Source organism: Heterocephalus glaber, unplaced genomic scaffold, assembly GCF_053883595.1.
Source record: "Heterocephalus glaber isolate CG9 unplaced genomic scaffold, H.glaber_assembly_v1.0 deba00001673, whole genome shotgun sequence".
Classification (NCBI taxonomy): Eukaryota; Metazoa; Chordata; class Mammalia; order Rodentia; family Bathyergidae; genus Heterocephalus; species Heterocephalus glaber.
This window is the reverse complement of record NW_028258410.1, coordinates 17,206,128-17,229,783: the sequence shown is the minus strand read 5'-3', so window position 1 is coordinate 17,229,783 and position 23,656 is coordinate 17,206,128. Positions and strand designations below refer to the sequence as shown.

At 44.4% G+C, this 23,656-nt stretch overlaps 1 long non-coding RNA gene and 2 pseudogenes across 1 annotated transcript in view; 2 read left to right on the top strand and 1 right to left on the bottom strand.

The window, feature by feature from the left end:
• Positions 1-764: 764 nt before the first annotated feature.
• LOC147822180 (uncharacterized) overlaps positions 765-23,656 on the bottom strand; it is a 50,325-nt gene continuing 27,433 nt past the window's right edge. Inside the window, exon 2 of the long non-coding RNA XR_015446016.1 lies at positions 765-1,550. This is a non-coding gene — a long non-coding RNA (uncharacterized LOC147822180). The remainder of the gene's footprint in view (positions 1,551-23,656) is intronic.
• LOC101698793 (MSL complex subunit 3 pseudogene) lies at positions 11,795-12,925 on the top strand (annotated as a pseudogene).
• On the top strand, positions 20,736-23,165 carry LOC101698417 (prefoldin subunit 5 pseudogene; annotated as a pseudogene).

Sequence of the window (23,656 nt, the reverse complement as noted above, 5' to 3'; positions counted from 1 at the left end):
AAGCCATCTCCTGAATGCTTCTCACATCTCCATATTCCCCACTCATGGGGCAGAGCTCAGGCTTTGCCTCTAAGGCCCTACCTCAGCTCTTCTCTGTGCACTATTGCTCCTTGCAGGAGCACTTTGGCTTTGGCAATGCCATGAAGAGAGATTGTCCTCCCTCTTTGGGGAGGAGAGAGAGAGAGAGAGAGAGAGAGAGAGAGAGAGGGGGGGGAGGGAGGGAGGGAGGGAGGGAGGAAGGAAGGAAGGAAGGGCACATGTGCCATGATGAACAGCTCTGTACCTGGGAGTGTGAGGCAGCCATGTGGGTACTGCTGAATTTTAACACAGAACTAGAAAGAGAAAGGACTCTCATGTCAACAGAATCTGTGCCAGAAGAATTATCTACAACTCTGCACTGTATTGTCTCTCACAGATCTCTTAATTAAAAATTCATTTTCCAAACTGCCCTGTTTAGCATAGGCGAAAGATGAAAATACCAATTCACCTGATGATGAACTCTGCATAGTTATAGCTGTTTATTAACAAGATAAATGGATCAGGTTACCTTGGCCCAATGTAAGGAAAAGTCAGTTTCTCAGTAAGAAAAATGAATTTTATGTGAATATAGGAAAGTGGTATTCAGTACCCGTTATACTGACACAGGAATGATCAGACCTCCAAATGATATGGGGAAATTTTATAACTGCCAATCTGCTAGATGTCAGGTATGCCAAGATCATGTTCCCCCAAACTGAAGAATAAATTCAAAGGAACAACAGAGGTTGAGAGTAGGAAATATTTATAGAGGGTGAGATTTAAACTCCTGATGGGAGGGGTCCTGAATGTGTTGCTGGGGACCTCACTTTATAGGGGAGTTTTAGAGAGCACAACCAGTTTTATAGGGCACGACATAGGTTAAAGCAATGATCAACCAATAAGGTTACAAGTATATTTGCTTAGGTTATAGGATGCAGTGGGGAAGCAAGTCATGTAACAAGTGTGCATGGAAAAAGCAAAGGACTTTTCAGGAAGGTGATGAGTCTGAGGGTCTTGGCCACCCACCACAGTGACTGATGTCTATCCAGACTTCACTAGACCAGGTGTTATCACTTAGCCCTTGGGGAAGTATGTAGGCTTGGTCATTTTATCTTTATCTTGAGGCCTGGCCTCCAACTGATGTGTCTCAGGTCACAGTTGTAATGTGTTTTCATCTTTTGCACTAACTCCCTTGAGGGCCTAGCCCTTTCTGACTGCCTATAATTTTTTTTTTTTTGTACCAGGGATCGAACTTGGGACCTTGCACTTGCGAGGCAGACAGCAGAACCACTGAGCTAAACCCCTGGCCCTGCCTATAATATTTCTAACTAAATTGGCATCTATGATATTTCCCTGTGAAGAATTACCCCTAACTGTGAAGAGGAGCAAGGGGTGATGACTGTTCTGGCTACTTCTGGCTGAAGGAGGTTGCAGTTGAGATCAGCAGTCAGAGATACTCTCCAGAGGGTCTATCTGGAGGCCCTGGATAGATGTCAGGTGCTCCTGTCTTGGGTAGGTGTATAGCCTCAAATCTGGAGGAGACAAGGCCAAAGAAACAGTTAAGTCAGCACAGGACAACTAATGAGATCACCAAGACTATTATGAATATTACCAACAAATGTTTCCACCAGGAAGATCCAGTAAAAGCCTCCCACAAAGATAATAAGTAGAAGGTCTAGAGAATTTCAGAATTTAACATGGCCTTAACCTGTCATTTAATATCTTGAACAGTCATCGAGATATTAGCAAAAGGATCAGAAATGTATACATAACACTTTTACAATTGCACAAGTACTCCCTTGTGCTGCTGTTAGAATGTCTAATGCCATCTGATTTTAGAGGACAGCTTGCCTCATTAATTTTACTTTTTCATTCAGGGGAGAGACTAATTGAGGTATCGTTTAAGGCCCACTGAGTATAGTTAGTCAAAGCTTCCATGTGTGCATGACATCCTCTAATCCTAGAGAAGGGATAAAGATAGAAGCCAAAGGGTCACACCAGTGAAACACACTCCTAGACCATTGATGTAGCTGGGCTAAGTTTGCAGGTTTGTCAATATTTTTGACAGTCTTGCCTTGTAACCACAAATCCCAGTGTGTATCCCCCTAACTATCCAGAAGGTAGCCAGGGCCACAAATTGGTTCCACAGGATCAATGAGTGCCACTGGGGGTTTCCCATCTAATTCCAGGGGATTAAACCAGTCTGTCGCAAACCAGTCTTTGACCTGTAAAGTTATCATGTGCATATATTGCTCAGGGTTAGGCCAATGAGAATAAGATTTCTTTGTTCCCAACATAAGGGAGACTTTCTAAGTTGTCCTACAGTTGGAGTTAACCACATATAATCATCCCATATCTGAAAGTAACCGTCTTGATATCTATGAATTTTTGCACTCATGATAGGACCTTTACTCTTACTTAATAGGAGTTTTACTAGAGCCTGTAGAGAGGCTTTAGTGGCATTTTTAGAAAAAGTTCAATTATGTCCAAGACCATTAAGGGTGGTGTTGATAGGCCACTCAGTTACCTTGTAATGGTGGCCTAAGTTATGAGCCACTCAACTTTTTCATGTCTCAGCAATGTAGTCTAAGACTGTGACTTATTTTAATCATCTCTTTGAAGTGGGGATTCCCACTAAGGAAGAAGTCCTGATGTACTTGATGAGGGCAGCAGGCCACATATACAGCAAGATGTTTGTTATAATGGCTCTACATATTCCTATGCCCAGACTAGAAAGGAATTACACTCTCCTTTAAGTGTTAACGTAATTAGTGAAAGGGCTAAGAGTAACATCTTATTTATGTAAAGACTTCATTATTTTTTTTTTAAACAAAAATTTTAAGTCTTCTATTGGTTTACAGGAATATTCGGATGGTGGCTCACACTCAGTGACAGTCTCTGGCTCCCAGGGCTTGAGTTGGGTGTGATGTATACAGGAGTCTGAGCCTGCTACCATGACAGGTGATAGAGTTGACAGGATCATGGTGTATGGTCCTTTCCAAGTTGGTTCTAGGGAAAGGGATGATGAGGGAAGAAACTTTACCAGTACTAAAAGTCCAGGTTGAAATATGGGATTTCCCTTTTCTTTAGGCTGAGCTTCCATTAGCTGTTGGAGAATTAGCCAGTGAATTTAGCCAGTGAGGTGACATCTTGTAATAAGATATCTGTTTCTCTATAGAAGAGAAAATCATTAGTGGAAAAAGGGCATCTATAAAGTGTTTTAAATGGACTGAAGGCTAGAATTTGAGGTATTTTTTGAGGTAAACCTTGTGTCTTTAAGTTATCAATTATAGACAATAGTCCCTTTTTAACTTTAGCCTTACAGGGTATTGGCTCTGGTGAGGAAAAATAGTAGGATCTCTGAGACATAATTGCACCAGAGTGGCCCTTATTGCTCTACCTATTTTACCTTTAGTTGCCCATACCTTAGGATTTATCTTCTGTCTATACAAGGAGGAGGCAGTGTACCTGATCTGGGTGCATGTATATTACAGTATTTAAGCAAGATATTTCTCCTCAGGAGGGGACCTGGACTTTCAGACATAATTAAAAAGGAATGCATAAAAAGAAAGCCAACCCAGGTACAGCCTAAGGGTTGTGAGAAATAGTGAGTTACCTCCTCTCTAGTGACACTTTTTACTGGGGTATCACAGCTGGAGGGAAGGCTACAGTTGAAACAAAGGACAAAGAGACATGCACCAGCGTCCAGCCAATAGACTGATTTCTTTTTTCTCTACAGTCATGATTACCCAGGGCTCTTCTATGAAGATGTCTGGCCAGAGGGAGAAGGCAGAGAATGCCCTGGAGGCCTTTAGTCTTGCCGGACCAGTTGGTAAGATGGGTCTAATTCCTGGGACCTTCACCTGAGGGGGTGTGTCTGATTTTCAGTGGTCACCATTGCAATTAGGGGCATGCTCAGGGGGTCTCTTGGCATGATGGTTTTGATCACAGTTCCTCCTATGGTGGCCTGGCTTTCTGCAGCAGTAGAAGGTAAGCTTAGTCACTGAGCTCTTCTTGGAGCCCCAAGAATCAGACTTAGAGTCTATTCCATTTAAGGGTGAAATTAAAGTAGCCACTCTCTCTTGGTCTCTGTTTTCGCTCTCTGGCTTCCTCCTGGTCTCAATTATAAAATACTGAGGCACTTCTCACTAAAGTATCAAATGAGTTATCTGGAGCAAAAGCCATCTTTTATGGCTGTTTTTGAATATCTGGGGCTGACTGGGCACTAAACTCGTCTTTAAGAATAATCTGTTCTTATATTGAATCAGGAGCCAGGGATGTATGTTTTATCAATGCCTTTCGTAAACCATCTAAGAAGGCAGAGAGGTTCTCATCTTTGTCTTGATGAATAGTTGACAATTTAAAATAACTGAAGGGCTTAGTTTTTGTCCTTCTTAGACCTTTAAGAATACATGTCTGAAGATGTCTATTTTAATCTTCCATCTGTTTGGCAGATCAATAGGGATCTTGTGTAGGGACTGCTTGGGTTCTAGTAGGGACTGGTTGTTCCTCTGGGTGCCTGATTTCTGGCCTTCTAAAATTAACAATATGATATTCATCTCTAAATGTAGTGGCAGTTTGTAATGCTGCTTGTCTCTCATTAGAAGTCAATGTTTGATTTAAGGGTAACATTACATCTTTCTAGTTGAGTTTATAGGTCTGAGTTTGTAAGTCCTCTAAAAACCTCAATGTACTTATCAGGGTCATCTGAAAACTTTCTCTGATCTTATTTGATCTGTTTGAGGTCACTGAGAGAAAAGGACACATGGGAATGAGTATGTCTGAATTCACCATTACTTCTTTTATAGGGTCCTGTCCTTTAGGGGCTTGAACAAAATCAGCTAAGGGCAGATATAGTCCTGGAGAGGTCTGGCTTAGAAGCCTCAATTATGGCTGGCTTAGAAGCCTCACCCTTACACTCTGAAAGGTAAGGTGGGGGGGACCTCAGACTCCAAAGGACTAGTGGGGAAAATCTTAGCCTTGGTAATAGTGGATTGCACTTTGATCAAGGTTGCCTTGGAAACCTTGTCCTCGGGTTTAGTAATAGTAGGTGAAGTTTTGATTAAGGCTGCCTTGGAAATCCCATCCTTAGGGTTCGAAAGGCAAAGGTGGGAAATCTCAGGCTCAGTGATAATGGACGCCTTAAAGGCCAGAGGTCTCTAGTTTTCCTATGGCTTGCATTTACATTTTGAACACAAATAGGTATTATATCTTAATGTGAAAAAAGTCTGAACATAAGGTAATTTTGACTATTTTTCCTCTCTCTTACAGTACAATTCTAGTTGTGAAATAGCATCATAATCAATACTTCTCTCTGCATTTCATTTTGTCTTAAGGATCTCGGCCACTCCAGTCACTCTCACATCTTTTACCACCTACTCAAACCTTCTTTCTTTTCTAGCAGTGTTTGTGGGACACCCCCTCCCTTCTGCGAGGGGTGACCCCAAGGCAGCCTTTTGTTGTTCTTCCTTCACTTTGGTGCATTCTAAAAAAGTAAAAGATTTTGACACTTAGTCTTCTATCTGAAATACAAGAGAAAGAATTGGTGTTCCTTTAATTTCTACTTTTTCTTTTTTGGTACCAGGGATTGAACTCAGGACCCTGTGCTTGTGAGGCAGGCGGTAGAACCACTGAGCTAAATCCCCAGCCCACTACTTCCCTCAGGTGACCTGCTCCAGAGCAGGTGACTGCTATCTGGAGAGAGATCAGAGGATAGGCCAGGTCAGACTATACGCACTCACCAACTCATGCCCTTCATCCTCCCCAGAAACTCATACACCTAATTCTAGCACGTATTTCTTTCTTTCTTTCTTTTTTTTACTGTAATAGTTTTTTAAATTTAAACATTCACCTGCATGAGGCTCTGGGTTTAATTCCCAGTACTGCTAAAAGTGAATACATAAACATACAAACACTGCATTGTTCAATCATACCGCATACCTATTTCCAACAGGACGCATCTTTGATTCCCCCTCTGATGTCCCCTTAAACTGCATCCGTTTCTGGCTATGCATCTCGCTGCTCTCTCTGAGCAGGACTGTGCTGAAGTTCCTAGCCTCCACTCCTCCCTCCACCTCAGGGTGCATGTGACTTCTACTGGGCTCCCTGTGGCTAAAGGATTAAAGCCTCATTTATGAAGTCACTTTGACCCACTCATGCCCCCTCTGAGGAACCTTCTCCTTCAGAGCCAGCTAGTTGTGGCCCCTGTGGTCTCCCTGATTGTCCTTCCTCCCCTCCCCTTCTATTCTCTTTGCACTTAGTCCGTCCATCTCTGCCACGGCATTGTATTTTACATGCTCTGAAATTTGGCTTTCACAGTTCTGTGATAACCTGCTCCTAGTTATTCACAGTATGAATGTACTTCTAAGTATTTTTCTATATTGCCCCTTTTAACTTCCAGGGACCTATTAAGTTGTGCCTAATTACTCTCATTACATATGCTGTTTTTTTTTTTTTTGGTTCCAGGGATCGAACTCAGCACCTTGCACTTGCAAGGCAGGTGGTGGAACCACTGAGCAAAATCCCTGGCTCATACATATACTATTTAAAGTCTACCAGGATGGTGGAAATGTTTAGATAAGAGATAGTGTTGTATCACTACAGTTTTAGGCACACAGAAGTGATTGGTAAATGCTTTTCTTGAACCATCCAGAGACCTGAACCTTTAAGACGCTTTTCCAGCTTCCCCAAGGTCACCAGCATCACCACCCCCTCACTCTAGCCTCGATCCTAAGGCCACTGGTGAGAAGGAATTCGCTTGTCTTTTCAGGGCTCCACACCCTTTGGTGGTGTGACTGTAGCTTTTGCCCAGGAAGGGATGGACACACACATTCCCCGCTCTGAGGGACAGGTTGAAGAAGGGGACACCAGAAAAGTCCAGAAACCTGGTCCTGCCAGGTAAGAAAAGCATTGAAGTTTGAGAATCAGCTGTGGTATTTCCTTTCCAGGGTGTAGAGAAAGAGATCTGTAATAACTGAGGTGCCAGGGGTATGTTTACTCCTCTTTAGCTCCTTCTGGAAATGCTTCACTGAGACCTTGGCAGACCTGTCTTCCTGCTGTATCTCTTAGCCCTGCACTAAGTGTGTGCTCAACAAGTACTGGTTGAGTGCAGTGGGTGACGTAACTGGCCTGTGTCCTCCTGAATTCTGGCTGACTACGCTGCGTCCAATCTTGAAATCTTGTTTTTTCCTCTTTTTTTTTTTTTTTGGTACCGAGGATCGAACTCAGATCCTTGTGCTTGCAAGGCAGGCAGCGGAACCACTGAGCTAAATCCCTGGCCCCTTGTTTTTTCGTCTTGACTAGGACTTCCAGTGTCCCATCCTGGCATGAGCTTTCAGTCGGAACAAAGACAAGGTACCTGGATGTTGGAGGGAGATGACATAAGCAGCACCTGTCCAGGTAAACAAGCACTAAGCCAGTAAGCTTTGGAGCCAGAGCCCTTCTAACACACACAGTACTGTGACAGATTATTCTAACAACCCTGCCAGGTAGGTACTGTTATACACATTTTACTGATGGGGAAATCAAGCTGAGTTAACTCTACAGTTGACAGACTCACAGCTGGCAAGTAGCAAGAGGCTGGGAGTGAACCAAGACTCACTCACTGCTCCTTAGCCCCACCCCCAGAGGTGTGCAGCAGGTGTGGAATGACCAGGTCATCCTCTTGGCCTGGCACATTGCCTTCTAGCAGGTATTTCTAAAAGCACAAGCAACAACTGATTCCAGCTGTAACAGTCAGGTTTAAAGAAGGAAATACTGCTAACAAAAGCAATAATCAAGAGATCTAAACCATTGCTTTCCAATTATTTAAAAGAGAGTGAGGACAAATTGAAAGTGATTAGTGAACTTTTCATACCTCTTCAGATAGAGTCAAGTTATCTACTTAATCACCTAGGCAATTTTCCTTAGCAGGAAGACAAGGCCAAGTTTTACTCAAAATTCACCCTAAAACTTCTATGTCTCTGAAGCTCACAGGTCAAACTTATACCCATCATCAGCAACCACAAATTACATTATAGAAGACAGACTCTTTTTTTTTTTTTTTGGTACCAGAGATAAAACTCAGGTCCTTGCACTTGCGAGGTAGGCGGCAGAACCATTGAGCTAAATCCCATGCTCACAAATAATATTTTAGTTAGTGTACACTTATCAGTTTTCTACATGCACATGAAAGAAGAGAAAGGCTGACTAAAACCTCTTTTTTCTACTCTTAGCATATATAAAGTACAAGTGTAAACTGGTTTTCTTTTCTTTTTTTTTTGGTACCTGGGATCAATCTTAGGACCTTTCGCTTGTGAGGCAGCCGTTGGCACCACTGAGCTAAATCTCCTGCTTTTTCTGATAGCTGTTCTTCTCTGTTGAAGGCAAACAGTTTTTGCAATCTGTCTCACCCTAAGACCTCCTAAAGGATGGGGCCGATTAGCTACATGGTGGTTTAGCTAATTAAGGAGTTCTAAAGTTAAAATCCAGAGAGTTGGAGAAAAACTTGGAGGGAGGGTCTTAACTTGGACATTTATCCTAGCAAAGATTTGTCAGGGTATTTAGAGAGTTCCTGTTTTTATCTGTCTACTTCACTACAGAGAGAGAAATGCCCATACCTGTAGCTCAACTCTTAATGGAGGTTTAAGAGAGGGCTCTAACAGTGTTGTCTCTGGTCAGTCTGGGACTGAGGATACCTGAAGATCACTGAGAGTTAGCTCTCACCTTACTGAGGAGTGCAGGTAGGGATGATAGAAAAATGAAGATTTTTTTGCTGGTTACCTAGTTGGGCTGTTGAGACCCAGCTTCTATTGAGGAACCTTTAGGTATCCACCAGACAGTTGCCCTGGCCATGAGGCCTCAGTTGTTCTCTCAGCTTTCACCAGTTCCATGCAAACAGAGATTTGTCTCCAGAAAGGAATCCAGCTGCCTGTCTGGTCAACATTCCATTGGTTTCAATGGGGATTGGCCAAAAGGTACTGGAGAAACCTGTCCTCTGCTTTAAGAGTGGCAGCTGCTCTAAGAGCATTTAACTAGCTGGCAGAGTAACCACTGTTTGTTAGAATTCTACTGGGATAGAAGCCTGAGCTGTCTTCATCTAAGATGACTTCCCTGTCTTTGAACAAACACTCATTTTTTTACAGGCTCAACTTAAAGGTTCTTAGGAGGAAAAGGTTGGGACACTTAAGGGTTCCTTTCCCTCTAATTTTACATGCCTCTAAAAAAGAAAAGTACAAAATGGCAGGGAAAGATCAGAAATGAGATCAGAAGAAAAAGGAAGACTTTTCTTGTCATGCTCATGGTGAGTTATTGAGGCATCTTACTCATGAGCTACTACTCTCAGCCTGGAAAGGCCAGTGAGGAATCCTAAGAGCTAAGATTGCCTCTTCACTAGTGGAAGATCAGATCAGAAAGGAAATTGAGGCAGAACTGGCTCAATATTCCTTTTAGAGTGTAGAGGGGGATCTGGGCCACTCTGTCCCAGTGAAACCAGTCTCCCAAGTCTTAAGAATGACTGTCAGCCTATTCCCTTTTAACTGGCAGATGGGGTCTCTTGTTGTGGCATGTATATTTTAATAATAGGCATGTATATTTTCTAAATATGAACTAGATTTCACCAAAAGATCCATTTTACATAATTTTATATCAAAGTCCACTAGGGGACGCTTTAAGATTACTTTTCCTAGTGCTATTGCCTAAGGTAACAAATCACAATAGTCACAGCAAGAAATCAGCCAAGTGGGTCTAAATGCAGCACATGGAATACAAGACCTTGCCTGCAAAAGTAAAATGTCTCATCAAAGGAACATAATCGTCCCACGTTCTCAACTTAAATTTACCATAATTTCAACAAAACAATGCGTATGAGACAAACCATAAAATTTAAGGCATAAGCAATTGACAAGCAAGGATGACAATTTTTGATTATCTAAACAAGTCACAATCCAGAATCCATGAAATAAAAGCAAACTCTTATCTCCTTCCAATTATCTTGGTGGGACCTCCAAAATGATATAGGAATGGTATTGGACCTCCAAATGATACAGGGGAAATATTATAACTGCCAATGTGCTAGATGTCAGATACACCAAGTTTGTGTTCCCCAAAATTGAAGAATGAATTCTAAGGAACAACAGTGGTTAACAGTAGGAAATATTTATAGAGAGGGAGAGATTTAAGCTTCTGAGACAGGAGGGGTCCTAAATGTGTTGCTGGGGACCCCACTTTATAAGGGAAGTGTTTTTTTGGTACTGGGGATTGAACTCAGAACCTTGTGCTTGACAGGCAGATGCAGAGCCACTGAGCTAAATCCCTGGTCCAGGGGAAGTTTTATAGAGCGTAACTATGTTTTACAGAGCATTCCAACATGGGTTAAAGCTATGATTAACCAAAAAGCTATCAAGTCTAGTTACTTAGGTAATAGTGATCTAATGGGGAAGCAAGTCACATAGCAAGTGTACATGGAAAGAACAACTTTCCAGGAAGGTGATATGTCCGAGGGCCTTCGTCACTTACCAAGATGACTGATGTCTATGATGTCTATCTAGACTTCATTAGACCAGGTATTACTACTTTCTAATCCCTTGGGGGAAGTATGTAGGCCTGATCATTTTGTCTTTAACTTAAGGCCTGTCCTCCAACTGATGCATCTCTGGTCACAGTTGTAATGTGCTTTCATCTTTTCTTTTTTTTGGTACCGGGGATGGAACTCAGGACCTTGCACTTTTGAGGCAGGCGGCGGCGCCACTGAGCTAAATCCGGGGCCCGTGCTTTCATCTTTTGCACTGACTCTCTCCAGGGCCTAAACCGGTTTGACTGTCTGACTTAGCTGTCTATAATAATACTAAATAGCTGAAACATTCCAACATGTGCCAAAATGACATTTTTCAACCATGCTTTACAGAACAGTTAAAAATGCAAAAAACCTGGAGCTGCTTATAAAATGAAAGTATACTTCAAATCATTTTAGGAGCCAACAGATCCAGAAAGATGGAATTTCATTAATTACATGAAAACCACTTAAAATTTCTGTAATATTGCTCATAATGTCCTTAGAAGAATTGTTCTTTGACTTCATGGCTGTTTGCAAAACTAAGTTAGAAATTCATTCCCTATGGGTTCACTATAAAAATGAAGCACTGATAAAAGCAATACCATATTTATAACGTGAAAGATTTCTTTTCTCCTTGAGGGTGTGAAATTTAATTGCACTCAGAGGAGAAAGTGCTGTGCTCCAAACTTGACCCCCACAAGGTGAGTGCTGCATTGCTATACCAAGATCACCAACGTTACTGTTTGGAAAAATGAAAAAGGCAAAAAGACCCCAGAATATCTGATCCATTTTAATGACTGGAACAGAAGCTGGGCAATGGAAGTTCCTGTGCTTCATAATACGATGAAAATTGTAGATTATAGCATATATTGGCAAGAAAATCTGTAGTTCATCTGAGAAGCACCAGAAGAAAGAATTGCTGCAAGTTGCCAGGTGTTGACTTCTGTCTTAAAAACCCTGCCTAGGGGGCTGGGGATTTAGCTCAGTGTGCAAGTGCAAGGACGGGAGTTCGAAAAAACCAACAAAAAAAAACCCCTGCCCAGGGCCAGGGATTTAGCTCAGTGATTCCAGAGCCTGTCTCACAAGGGCAAGGTCCTGAGTTCGATCCCTGGTACAAAACAAAACAAAATCCTGCCTAGCGGACCTGGGGATTTAGCTCAGTGGTGCCACTGCCTGTCTTGCAAGCTCAAGGTTCTGAGTTTGATCCCTGGTACCCACCCCCTCAAAAAAAAAACAAGCCCTGCCTAGTGAAGAAGGAAAATGATGAAAATTCCATAAACAGTTTCTCTGATGACAGTGAAGAAATAAGTGAAGATCGTGATATGGAAGGTCAGACTGAAGTAAAAGAAGTACAGCTGCAAACAAACAAAAAAACAAAAAAAGGAAACAAAGAAAGAATGGTAACTATAGACATCCCTAAAGTTTGAAGGAAGCAACCTGAAGATGATTGTTACAATATTAACAGGAGGAAACAGTTTGTGAACCTCCTGGGCTGGACCAATATCATAACTATTTTGCAATCCTATGTGAAGCATTTTGCTACTGATGCAGCCTCTTCCAGAGGAGGCCTGGTCAGCAGCACACTGTGGGGCAGGCCAATGTCAATGTGCACCCTGTTCCTGCAGAGTAGAATGTTGCCCTCTGAAAGGAGATGGGTGGTGGGTGGACTGAGATTACCTCTCCTGTTAGTCTTGCTCTGCTCATATGAACAAGTGCAGTGTAAAAAGGTGACTTTGGCTAAATTTTTTGTTCCAATGAAGGAAAGTGCCTCAAACACTAACAGGAGCCAGGAGGAGCTCTCTCGAAGCCTGCCTTTATTGACTCCGTCCATTCTGCAGTCCACCAAGTGTCAGCTGAGCATCAGTGAACTTGCCACCCCTAAGAGGCTCAGAGCCAAGCCGGAAGCAGTGCGGTCTCTGCTGTGGTCTGTACGCCACAGCATCCATGCAGCCCACAGCCGGCAGCAGTACAAGTCTGTCAGCATGGCCAGCTGTGCCTGCATCTGGAAAAGAAGCCACCTGTGCATAGTGGAAACTTTTCCTCATCCCTCTGACTCCTAGTAAGGGAGGGAGTGCTGTGTTTGCTGGCTTTGAAGGGTCCTCTCCTGGAAGCTTGCACCTGACAGTTACCCTCTGGGTGACCAGATGCCTTCTTACATTTACAGGGCACAACATTTGCTGGGATTGTTCTTAAAGAAATCCTGGGAAAGTCATCCTTTTCTGAGAAGAATCAGAAGGCTTGGCTGGAATGCTCTGATATCTTTCTGAGGTGTTTTTTTTTTTTTTAACAATATCATGCTGACTCCTTCCCAGAGTCGGCATACGTGGCTGCCCGCAAGGAGACCATAGCACCAAGAGCCCCGGGACAGTTTATTAAAAGTCTGGGTGCTTTTGTAAGACAGAGGCTCCATCTGGGTTGTGTTCTGGGTTCCAAAGAGCACAAATCCCAGGCGCCCAGGGGCTCTGGTAGAGGTGGGCTCTGCTGCTGGAGTTGGCCACACACTATAGTACTTCTGTTAAGATTTCTGCCGGAGTCCCTGAACATGCTCTGACTTAAGCCTTGCTGTTGCACAGGACATCTGTGATGGCAGGCAACAAACAGCTGTATTCATGAAACATCCACGAAAGTGTACACAGGCCAGGGAGTTGTGGTAGGCATTGGAGCTTGTTGTGAGAGTCACACTGATTAGTTATTTTTATGAAAAAATTTTGTTTTTTCAGACAGGATCTTTCTACGTAGTTCAGGCTGGCCTTGATCTCACTATGTAGCTCAGACTTGCTGCGATCCTTCTGCCTCGGCCGCCTGATTGCCAGGATTAGACATGCGCCACCACATTTATTTGTTTAGCACTAAACAATATTTTTGCCTGCTGTTTTCATTCTTATGAGGCTGAGCAACTGTGAGCAACTGATTTTAATTTGTACATGGAAACCACAAAGAAGTCCAAAGTCTATTAGAGGGAATCCATACTAGTGGCGAAAGAAAATTTGCAACTGCATATTTGCTTGTAACAGTTCCCTGTGACATGTTATTATGGGGACTTAAAATGTTGCCTGTCTTGGTGAGATTTTACAGCTATACTTTGTTGATTAATGTTATGGTTCTCTTTCTATAAAATGTTATTTTTTGGTGATCTAAATAAAAAAAGATTCCTCTTCTGGTAGTTAAAAAAAAAAAAGAACAAAAGAAAGACAGACATTGCATTAGCCTGAATTGCCAGGGAAGCCCCTCTGCTATTTCTCTTGTTGTTTACTAATAAAATAGGGAGCTGCTGTTTCTGGTGTGAATGATAACACACCTAAACATATTTATGGCTTTATTTCTCAGGGGATCACAGGCAGAAGAGAATTTGAGGTGATTAAGTGTCATTTTCTTTAGAGGCTTGATCAAAGAGAGGAAATCCCTGGATTTTATGGTGTCTTTGATACCACAAGTACAGTAGGTAAACGGCCGGTTTTTGAGTAGCTTTGGGATAAATCTTGGATTTCTAAAAAGCGCCAAGGCAGCCTCCCATTGGCTGGAAATCAGGAAGAATTAAGATGTGATCAGTAAATGTCCCTTCCAGTGTGGGTCCGGAAGGTGGGCAAACCTTGCTATAGGGAGGGATCTACTCATTCTGGGAGAAGATGAGGCTCCTGCAGACACTTTGTAGCACTTTTTCCTTAAGATCTTTTTTGGTGGGTGGTTTTGTTTGTTATTTTTCCAGCTGCCAGGTCAGGAGGAGCAGAGGTGGTACAGGCGGATGCACGAGTGGTTCTGGAAGGAAGCAGGTCTGAGTGTGGACCCGCGTCTTCAGTGGCTGTGGGGCCCCTGTGGCGGGGGATCTGGGCGTGGCTGCCTAGGAGGGCCAAGGCCTTGGGGCCCCTCCATTGTGTTAACTTTGTTCTAATAGGCGCAGTGTAGGAGTTACCATTTTAAGGTATAAAATTCACTGGCATTTTGGACATCCAGTGTGGTAACCAGTAGTGCCATTTAGTTCCAGAACGCTTTATTAACCCCAAAGGAAAGCCCTCTGCCCCTGAAGCAGTGCGTCAGGGCTCTTCCAAAACAAGTTTTACTCATCCAATCAGCTGCTCAGAGGTGGTGGGAAATGATGTACTGCATGGTGGGCCAGTTTCCTTCCTGATAGGCTACAGTCAGAGTGAAGCAAATGCAGACGTATTTGTGGGCGTGTGGGTTAAGTTGGCTATGTTCGTGTGTGTGAGTGAGAGAGAAAGCAAGAGCAAAAGAGAGTTAGGTGACGGACAGAAGGAGAGGGAAGAATCATTTCACTGTTGTTTGCTTATGTAACATTTTTTGTTTTCTTTCCCCTAGGACTGAGGATTGAACCCAGGCCCTCCCACATGCTTAACCACTGAGCTACATCCCTAGGTATTTTTATTATTTTGTTTTGAGATGGGGCTGTCACTATGGAGCTCAGGCTGGGCTTGAGCCTGGGATCCTCCTGCTTCAGCCTCCTGAGTAGCGGAGATTATAGGCTTGTGCCACCACACCTGACTGCTGAACAGTGAGGGTCCCACAGGTTTTGTCCGTGGCACATGAAAACATCCCCTTGGTAGAAATGTAGCTTGGTCATGGGACCGGAAGTTAATGAGAATGCGTGACTTAAAACGTTAGTAAAAGTTATAAATAAAAAGAGGGTGCCTGACATATCCAGAAGACAGAATCTACAAAATAGGTAAGAGGGCACCCATGACCTCATTTTACAGATTAGGACCCTGAGGTCCGTGCCATGCATGTTATTTGGTTTTCTTTTAAGATAAAAGATGTTAATGGATGAGTTGTTTTTCTAAACTAAATCCTCACTACACAGGTTTAATTGCAGTGTTGGCACTTTACGATAAATAAGTGGGTTTGAGGTTGCAATTTAGGGACTCGTCTCCAAAAGGTTCACAATCACTGTTATAAACTATTTAGTGCGGGATCCATTGGGTCTGAACTCTTCACTGTGAGGCCGAATGCCATGAAGAAAAGAATAACTTTAATACAAATCACATACTGAAATGGCAAAAAAAAAAAAAAGATACGGCACTGAATGTATACACATAGGCTGTATGTACAATCTGAGTTCTTACAGAATACAGAAGAGGATGGGTGTGGTGGTGCACACTTGTAATCCCAGCACTCTAGGAGGCTGAGACAGGAGGATCACCATTTTGAGCCCAGCCTGGGCAACTTAGCTAGAGCTTGTCTCAAAATAAATAATAAAAAAGGCTGGAGATATAATTTAGTGGGAATGCCATGGGTTTAATCCCCAGGTCTGCAAAAAGAAATGAAAATGAAAAATAAAAACCTATGGCTTTGTCTAGCACTCCCAGTACATATTTTACTTGGGTATGATTTTGTAAATGTATATATTGTGAATCAAATTATACAGGATCTTTCAAATGTTGATATATTTCATTATATATATATAAAAAATATATATATATAAAATATATATATATATATATATTTTTTTTTTTCTTTTTTTTCTCCCCAGTACCGGGGATTGAACTCAGGACCTTGAGTTTTCAAGGCAGGGACCGTACCACTGAGCTAAATCCCGGCCATCATTATAAAATATTTTAAAGAAATCATGTTTGTGACTACTGCCACTGATCTCATTTAGAAAGTACACAAGTATTGTGAAGCTATCTAACTTATGATGGTGAATATAAATATTTTAGAAACCTCAGATGTTACTGGCACAAATACTATGCTGTTTTCCCTGAAATGGAAGGTTTCCCTCACTCATTGTCAAGAAAGAGTCTGCCAAATGCAGAAGTTTGAAAAAACTAGTCTGTTAATTGTACCTTGACAAAAAAAAGAATGTTCTACGTGGAAAATGCAGCCAATTCAGCTCTCAACCCACACTTTGCTGTAGCAAGTGGCAGAAATGCTTTCTGTACAGAACTTAATACCTCATCATGTAGATGATGATGATTATTATCGTTATTATTGTTAGTACTGTGGTGCTGGAGATCAAACCCAGGGCCTCATGTGTGCTACCGAGAGCTCTACAACTGAGCTATAATCCCAACCAGTCATCATGTAGATCAAATAGATGCAAACTCAGCCTTGCATGGTGGCCCCCACCTGTAGGACCAGCTACCTGGGGGCTGAGCCAGTAGGGTGTGGCTGAAGAGGTTCACTGAAGACAGAAGACCCACTTGAGGGAGGATTATCACCCAACTGGAATAAAAGGAAGAAAATGAAGAAGGAAGGCTCGCTTCTGTTTTTTCAGAGCAGCTCCAGTCTTCACCTACACCTTAGATGTCATTTCCTGGCTTTTCTCAAAGACCCTTTGGCCTCTTGTAATGGACGTGCACAGCACACTACCGTGAGCTTCAGGCCTTAAGCCTTTCACTGGATCCTTGGGATCTCCAGAGTGCAGACTTCCACACCTTTGCACTCTTCCACACCTGACTCTGCAGGCAGCCACTGTAAAGCTACCTTTTAAATCCTTAAATGTGTATACATCTTGCATTAAATCTGTTTTTCTAGTGAGTACTGACCGATACAGATTTTGGTACCAGAGAAGTGGGGTTGTTGCTGTGATGCTAACCGGCTGCGTGGTTCAGAAGTGTTTGGACCTGGCTTGTGGGAAGAGATTGGAATGGTCTGGAGATCATGGAGCAGCCTGGGAATACTGTAAGCCAAGCTTGATGGGAGATTCTGGTGGGAGCTCTGAAGACCAGAATGCTGATAGAAATGCAGCCAGTAAAGACCAGGATCAGGAGGTTTCAGTTAGGAACAAGGAATGCATTGGCCGTTGGGCTCCAGACCACGTATGTTATGCTTTGGCAGAAAATCTGTCTGCATTTTGCTCATGTCCAGAGACTTTGCTTGAGACAGATTAAGGGTGGTGGACTAATTAATCTTGCAGAAGAAATTTCAAGGCAGTCAAATGTTGAGGTGGTGGCATGGCTTCTACTGGGGGCTTTTAGTCGCTGTACCTTCAGGATCAAGAGCAAAAGGTCCAGCAGGATGATTTACAACATTTTGAGTTTGGCCAGAAAGGAAGCTCTAGTAAAGTTGATGTCTTACTTTTCTCACTGCTCAGACAGAATACCCAACACCTAAAGTTAGAGGTGGAAAGGTTTATTGTAGCTCACAGTTTAAAGAGGTTTTAGTTCATAGTTGGCTGTCTCCAAGGCAGGGTGGCATGACAGAGGGCATTACAGAGGAGAAACAGTTTATGGCAGGCAGAAGACAGAAAAGTAGCAAAGTAGTGAAGAAGCAGCAAGCGATGGCAACAGCTCTCTTTCTGTCCCTTATATTCTATCCAGGATTCATGCCCTTAGTGCAGGTAGCACTCACACCCAGGGTGGGCCTTTCCATTATCTCCACTCAGAACTATGTCAAACCAATCAGTGGACTAATTTAGTAATTTCACACCCTTAATCCCAGCATCCCAGATTCTAGATCCAGCCACCTCTGAAAAGCTCCCCCTATGACCAAATGAGGCTTCGAGGGGACATCTAGATACAAGGCATAACAGTTGCAGACTGCAAAGATAGAGCAGAGAAGAACTTGGTTGTTGAGAAGGAATAGGGCAATAGAAAAGATGGGCTGAGGACATCATAAGAACCAGCAAGACTCCACCTTCTGTGGCCTCAAAATTGGTCTTTTTTTCTTTTTGGTAAGGGGGATCGAACTCAGGACCTTGTGCTTGCCAGGCAGGTGCAGCCTCACTGAGCTATATCCATCAAGGTTTGCAGCCTCAAAATTGGAAAGGTAAGACAGTGCTTTGAGAAGAGATCCCCAGGGCCTCATGTTACAGAATGGTGATAGCCTAGGGAATTTGTTCCTCAGGATTTGGTTCGTAGTGCTAAGTGATCCAGGTACTTGACTCCTACAGCAAAAAGGGAAGGGATCCCAACTACCGCTCCAGTGGGTGGCAGACCTTGGTGTCACCCACATGGTACTGGTTTTAGATGCATGCAGAATACAAGAGTTGTGAGGTCATGAAGGCTTCCACCCAGATTTCAGGAGAAGGCCTGAGAGGCCAAGCAGTGTGCCCCTGAGAGGGTAGCATGTGAAGCTGCAAGTGTGAAGCTAAGGGTACAGTGGAAACCCCAGAAAGCTGGAGAAGCCAGGAACATGGATCACTGGAGGAAAGCTGCAGGGAGTGAGCAAAGCCAACATGAGAGAAGTTATGAGAGCTGTACCCACTGATGGTGCCACAGGGGCAGAGCCACCCATTCCCTTTGTAGTTCACGTCTTTCCACAGAATGCCCCAGATGCTGGACATGGAACTGCAAGATTTAATGTTTGCTTGGGGCCGGGGATTTAGCTCAGTGGTTCCAGCACCTGCCTCACAAGCACAAGGTCCCCAGTTTGATCCCCTGGTACCAAAAAAAAAAAAAAAAAAGATTTAATGTTTGCCCTTCTGGATTTTGGACTTGCTTTGTTCCCATTCCTTTCTATCCCCCTATTGTCACCTGACAACAGGTGAGCCGCTCAAAGCCAGGCACCTTTTTCCCTGTAGAAAGATTGTGCGCTGTGGCAATCTGTTGAAAGAATGGTTTTCACATGTGTTTATGTGGAGGAGACAACTCACTCTTGCCAATTCTGCTGGTTCTCTTCAATAAGGCAACAATTTTCAAGTTCACCCCTCAAGGGTTTTTTTTGGTACCAGGGATTGAACTCAGGACCTAGTACTTGCAAGGCAGGCTCAGTGCTACTGAGTTAAATCCCCAGCCCCACCCGTCAAGGTTTTAAATGGTAAACACACACAGTAGCAAAATAGGGGAGTCACTTTCTAGCGCAAAACCTCAATCTGATTTAGTGTTTTTCAGAGACCTGAAACTCTACAAGTAACTTGCCCCTCCCTCTCTCGTTTCTCCTTGTCATCTAGTGAATATGTACCAACCACTTCCTGGCTCCTAGAACACAGGCAAGCAACACAGTAGGGCAGAGAACACTCCATGGTCCTTGCTGTCCTGGAGCTCATGGCTCTGGGCATCTGATGTGCAATAAACACACAGAAAGTGACTTAATGGCCTTGGGGGTGAGCACTAGAACAGAGGACTTTCAGAGCCCTCAACTAGGTTTGGGAGATGAGGTGGGGGGTAATTAAGGGTGCCCAGAAGAAATGATTTTGCTTTCTAGATAAAAATATTAATACTTACTTTCATAGTAAATAGTGCTTGGGAGCACTATGGTGGGAGGCATTGTAAAGAATATTGACACATATTCCAACCAAAAACAGCCAAGTGGGGATTTAGGAGCCAATCTGAATCAGAATGTGAAAAACCAAGAGTAGGCATGGACACTATTACAACAAAAATGAACGGGTTACACTTACTCGTATCAGATAAGAGAAAAACCCTAAATAACTTTCACTGATATTGGGACATAGGCCAAGGCAAACTACAGATTGATGCTGGCGCAAAACGCCTTGGGGGACATGAGGTTAATGGTCCCCTGAGGCAGTAGGAAGTGGTCCAGGCACAGGTGTTTCTTCCTGGTGGAGCTGTCTCACATACTACAAGACACGTCACCCCTAGGTACTGGGACAGCCAGAAACACCACCAATCTCCAGCAGATCTCTGTGTCCTGCCTGAAATCCTGAGATTAGTTTAAACCCCACCTCCACACTTTCTTAGAGGCTCTTTCCCTAGATTCGGGCCAGGTAATAGCTCAAGGGTGGAGGAGAGCAGAGAAGAGTCTATGGGAGGATGGGGGCTGGGGATTTAGCCCAGTGGTTTCGCCATCTGCTGCGCAAGCAGAAGGACCTGAGTTCAATCCCCGGTACCCAAAAATAAAAAACAAAAAAGAGTCAATGGGAAGGGCTGGATAAAACGAGGGTGCCAATTCTTGCCGAGAGGTGGAGTGCTCTGAGTGGGAGATAGCCAGCATGTTCCACGGGGGTAGTGGGCTACAATGATCCCTCAAACAGGCTTGTCTTGCTGCGGATTTAGCTCAGCAGTTCCAATGCCTACCTCCAAAGCGAAAGGATCCAAGTTCGATCCCCGGTACCAAAAAAACAAAAAACAAAAAACAAAGCCAGGCTTGTCTTGTAACAGAATTGCCACACACGCTCTACCCCAGCCCTGGGACCACTGGGCTGCCAGCCCCAAGCAGGGGACCCTGGGTCTGCAGTGGGAGGGCCTAGAGCCAGTTCTTAATGGGACAAGTGACAGCGGAGACAGGCCAGACCTGGCCCTGGCTTCACAGGGCTCCCAGGAGGGACAGCGTGATGGCTTCACCTCAGCCCAACATGGCCAGGCCGGGGGACAGTCCTCAGATCCCCTTCTTGTATGTTTGCGGTTAGGGTGGGATACCCGGATGATCTGGGAAGATCCTTGGCAGGCTTCAAGGGCAGGCAGGAAGCAGATGTCACGATGCATCCTGCTCCTGTCTCAATGGAGCTGCTGAGTCACCCAGATGCTGGAGGCAGTGGCTAGTGCTGGAACTGCTCCCCATCCCTGCTTCAGCTTCTCTGACACTAGGGCCAGGTGTGTGTTCAGCTCTGTGACCAAGGGCCCGGCTGGGGCAGGACACTCCTGCCACCACAGCCAGAAGCTCTAAAAATGGACATGGGTTTTGGTGAGTGCTTAGAGGCCTGGCCATTCCTTCCTTCCAGGCCTCAGGTTTGGAGATGAAGCCCCACAGAGTCTTCAGGCCCCAGGGCTTCTGACACGGGGTACTGTTTGTCAGAACATCAGCTTGTTCTACGCAGGGGGACTCCGTTGGGTCTATATGTTTGTCCCCACCTGCATTCCTGTGCTGAAGCCCAAGCCTTGCGGTGACTGTATCTGGATGCAGGGCCTGTGACAAGGTAATGAGGTGGAAGAGGTCAGATGCATGGGTCCTAATCAGGTAGGGCTGTCAGCTTTGTAAGAAGAGGAAGAGGCACCTGGTGAGCTCTCTGCCAGGTGAGGACACTATGGAACCCCATGAGAGAACCCTCACCAGACACTGACCCTGCTGAAACCTTGTTCTTGGTCTTCTAGCCTCCCGAACTGTGAGAAAATACACTCCTGTTGTTTAAGCCACCATAGTTTCTGATATTTCATTCTGGCAGCCTGAGGAGATGAAGACACATGCGCAGAGCATTTTGCCATTGCTGGCTGCTTGCGACGTTACTCCAGAAGAACAGCAGCCCTCACGAGGTCTGCGGGACTCAGTGTCCTTATCTGTAAGCAGAGCCGGTGATAACACCTGTACCGCCTTGGGTGGCTCTGCAGGTCGGAAGGCTCAGCGCACCTGAGGCTCTGGGCAGCTGCAAGCCCCGGAAGCTGTGAGCCCTGCAGAGCCAGGAACTTCGAGCTCCTCCAGGCAGGAGCAGGAGACAGAGCTGCAAGACCAGAGTTCACCCGTGAGACCCACGAGCACCTCAATCTCCCTAAGCCTCTGCTCCCTCATCTGCAAAGTGGGACTTAGGAAGCCCAGCTCACAGGGAGGGCATACCCATTGGGGTCTACTGATCTGGGAAGAACCAAGGCTATATGATCTTTTTATTTTTATATTTTTTTGGTACTGGGGATCGAACTCGGGACCTTGCACTTTCAAGGCAGGCGCCGGAACCACTGAGCTAAATAAATCCCCGGCCCTATATGAACTCAGGTCCTTGCGCTTGCCCCTTTTAAATAAACAAATCACACACATAAGCAACAACAAGAAAGTCAGCATAGAAAATGACAGAATTTTTAACATCAACCCGGGCCAACAAAATTCAGGACTGGCTTCAAACTTTGCTGGGACCCAGAACTGTGTTAGGGAACTAGGCCTTTCTAATGGAATTCACTAAAGGGCTCTAAGCCAATCTTCTGGAAACTTGGTTTTGATGTCCAGGCCCCAAGACCAATGCTGAGCTGCTGCCTGCAGCTGCCCCCATCATAGCAGTGTGCAGGAGCAGACACTTGAGTTTCTGTCTGTGGGTTTCCCCTGCTGTGTACAGTGCGTTGTTGTGGGTTTTTAACCTCTTCTGGATTTTTCAAGCTTTTGTTTGTGTTTTGGTGTTGTGTGTATATTCAATAACAAGTGCTGGGGAAATTTTGTTATTTAAAATCAATATGTTGATAAGTAGGTTCCAATAAGAAAACAGAAAAGTCTTAGGGCTGGGGATTTAGCTTAGTGGTTTCGCCACCTGCCTCAAAAGGGCAAGGTCCTGAGTTCGATCCCCAGTACCAAAAAAAAAAGAAGAAGTCTTTAAACTCAAGGAGAGGCAGTCAATTAACATCACCGAGCTGAACCTGCCACAACTAGAAATGCTTAAGAACCAGCTGGACCAGGAAGTGGAGTTCTTGTCCACGTCCATCGCTCAGCTCAAGGTGGTACAGACCAAGTATGTGGAAGCCAAGGATGTCTGAATGTGCTGAACAAGAGCAACGAGGGGAAAGAATTACTCGTCCCACTGACGAGTTCTATGCATGTCCCTGGGAAACTACATGATGTAGAACACGTGCTCATCGATGTGGGAACTGGCTACTATGTGGAGAAGACAGCTGAAGATGCCAAGGACTTCTTCAAAAGGAAGATAGACTTCCTCACCAAGCAGATGGAGAAAATTCAGCCAGCCCTACAGGAGAAGCATGCCATGAAACAAGCTGTCGTGGAAATGATGAGCCAGAAGATTTAGCAGCTCACAGCCCTGGGGGCAGCTCAGGCTACTGCCAAGGCCTGAGAGTATAGTGTAGAAATGGGACAGAGTGCCACATGCCTACAATACCAGCACTTTGGAGGCTGAGGCAGGAGGATCACTTTGAGTTTGAGGCCAGCCTAGGCTCCATATGCGTTCAAGGCCATCCTGAACTAGATAGCAAGACCCTGTCTCAAAAAAATAAAGGGGGACAGAGGGACACTATAGGGGCCTGGAACTTTGTGACCGTGGCTTCCTGGTATCCTGAAGGGAAGGGTTTTGTGTTTAATGCTAATAAATGTGCCAGCTGGGCAGAAAAAAAAAACTCAAGAAGAAATACTGAAAGACGCTTGACTATTCAAACTGTGTCTTTCCTTCTGAGAAACATGAGGCTCCCAGAAAGTAGATGAAGCCCTCTGTCCAGGAAGTCCCGAGGCAGTGCAAGTGCACTGTCCGCCCCAGGGTCCTACTTCCGGAGCGGACGCTGACTGCGCGGCTCCTGGATGGTGCATTCCATTGAGCCCTGTTAGGAGGGA